Consider the following 2,698-nt stretch of genomic DNA (forward strand, 5'->3'; position numbering starts at 1 on the left):
TTTTTTTTTTTTTTTTTTTTTAAATGATCCCTAAAAGAGTCCAAGACAGCCGGTGAAGTGTTAGGTAGGTTGCTGCTGTCATACTGGTTACTGATACCTTACTCTGACTTGCACTGCAAAATAATACGGGAAATAGTTGTTAGAAGCAGCTGACACAATCAGTGGCTGCTTGTTTATACTAAACATGTTTCTCTTGAGGTGTGTAGTAGGTCCATTGATACTGAGCCCATAAAAAATTGATTCTAGTTCTGCCTTCCAGAAACTGTGACACTCATTTAAAAAAAGAAAAAAAACCCAAACATGATAATACACACATTTTGCGTGCAGGTAATGAATTGCTGAGATTTTTTCCCCTGCCTGCTTGTCAGTTGTTCTTCACAGCTGCTTTCATGTCGTAGTTGCATGATTTTCCTTTATATGTCTTGAGAATTCTTTGGCCTTAAAGGTCATATCAAAGAACTATGAATGTCATTTCTCTCCCCCCCCCCCCATTTCCTCAATGATCTGTGGTACTGAGGATTGGGGGAAGAGTACCAGCTGTGCAGTTAACTTTAAACTAACTCAGGTGTGCAGTTAATAGATGCAAATTTGTCCTGAAAGTGTGGCATATTTTTTCCCCTCATTTCCTGACAGAGAACCCTTTGGTGAGCTTAAACACAAAGGAGGCTTACAAGAAGTGGAAGCTTGGATAAGCAACTTGGGAGAAGTATAAGAGTATTGCTTGGGCATGCAGGGATGAAGTCAGGAAGGCCAGAGCACAATTGGAGGTGCAGCTAGCAGGGGACGTGAAGGATAACAAGAAGGGTTTCTACAAGTACATCAGTAGAAAGAAGAGGATCAAGGAAAGTGTGGGTTCCTTACTGAATGGGGGAGACACCTTAATGACAGATGATGAGGAAAAGACTGAAATGCTCAATGTCTTTTTTTTACTTTAGTCTTCACAGGCAAGGTCAGGTCCCAGACTGCCGCACCGAGCAGCAGTTTGGAGAGGAGGTGAGCAGCCCTCATTGGTGGAAAAACAGGTTATGAACTATTTAGAAAAGCTGGACATGTACAGATCCATGGGGCTGGATGCAGTGCATCTGTGGGGGAGGGACTTGGCTAATGTGATTGCAGAGCTGCTGGCCATCATCTCAGAAAACTTCTGGTGATTGAGAGAGGTCCTGGATAACTGGAAAAGGGTAAATCTAGTGCCTATTTTTAAGAAAGGGAAGCAGGAAGATCCAAGGAACTACAAACCAGTCAGCCTCACCTCAGTCCCTGGAAAAATCATGGAGCAGTTCTTCAAATAATCCATTCAAAATAATTTAAGCACTTGGAGGAGAAGGTGATTAGGAACAGACAGCATGGATTCACCAAGTGCAAGTCATGGCTGATCAACCTGATTGCCTTCTGTGATGAGATGACTGGCTCTATGGATTCAGGGAAAGCAGTGAACATAATATACCTTGAGTTCAGCAAGGCTTTTGGTACAGTCTCCCAAAGCATTCTTGCAAGCAGACTGAGGAAGAATGGGTTGGATGAATGGATTGTAACGTGGCTAGAAAGCTGGCTGGATTGTCAAGCTCCACAGGTAGTAATCAATGGCTCAGTGTAGCTGGCAGCCCATATCAACTGGAATGCCCCAGGCCTTGGTCGTGGGTCCGGTTTTGTTCATTATCTTCGTTAACAACGTGACAGATGGCCTGGATTGCACCCTCAGCAAGTCCATGAATGACAGCAAGGTGGAAGGTGTAGCAGATACACTGGAGGGTAGGGCTAGGATTCAGGGTGACCTTGACAAGTTGGAGGATTGGGCCAAAAGGAATCTCATGAGGTTCAATAAGGACAAGTGCAAAGGCCGCCACTTAGAACAGAAAAATCCCATGCGCTGGGACAGGCTGGGGGCTAACTGGCGGGGCAGCAGGTCTGTAGAAAAGGACCTGGGGATTTACAGTGGACTATAAGCTGAATATGAGCCATCAGTGTGCCCTTGTTAGCCTTCCTGGCAACAGCTTACTGGGTTGCATTGGTAGCTGTACTGCCAGTAGGTCAAGGGTAGTGATTATTCCCCTCTATTCAGCACTGGTGAGACCACATCTGGAGTACTATACCCAGTTTGCACCCCCCCCCTCCCCCCGTTAAAAAACAAAAAACAAAAAAAGATGTGGACAAATTGGAGAGGGTCTAGTGGAGGGCAACAAAAATGGTGAGGGGGCTGGGGGACATGACTTCTGAGGAAAGACTGGGGAAACGGGTTATTTGGAGAAGAGGAGTCTGAGAGAGGTCTTAATAGCAGCTTTCAACTGCGTGAAGGGGGGTGGTCCAAGGAGGATGGAGCTAGACTGTTCTTAAGTGGTGGCAGATGACAGAACAAGGAGCAATGGTCTCAAGTTGCAGCAAGGAAAGTTTAGGTTAAATATTAGGAATAGGGCTGTGTGAAGCTTTGGTAGCTGATTCAATTTGGAGGAGATTCGGCCCAATTTGGGGACCAGATCTCTGAATCGGACTTTAATTGGGAGACTGATTAAAAGCTCTGATTTGATTTGAAGCATCCAAATCGATTCGGAAAAGTTTTTCAGAAAGGATTTGGCTGATTTGGATCTTCAGCCATAGACTAAAAAGACAGCTGACACAGCTGCCTCCAGCTGGTATGTCTGTTGGGATTGGGGGAGGGAAGGGAGCATGGGAGGGGGGAAAGCAGCAGCAGGGCGTAGCC

General features: G+C 45.5%; 1 protein-coding gene across 9 annotated transcripts in view; it reads left to right on the forward strand.

Moving 5' to 3' along the window:
* PPP6R3 (protein phosphatase 6 regulatory subunit 3) overlaps nt 1-2,698 on the forward strand; it is a 136,853-nt gene that overhangs the window by 104,628 nt on the left and 29,527 nt on the right. The gene's annotated exons all lie outside the window — the stretch shown is intronic.

This window comes from Gavialis gangeticus, unplaced genomic scaffold (assembly GCF_001723915.1).
Source record: "Gavialis gangeticus isolate Ggan-Ray unplaced genomic scaffold, GavGan_comp1, whole genome shotgun sequence".
NCBI classification, from domain to species: domain Eukaryota; kingdom Metazoa; phylum Chordata; order Crocodylia; family Gavialidae; genus Gavialis; species Gavialis gangeticus.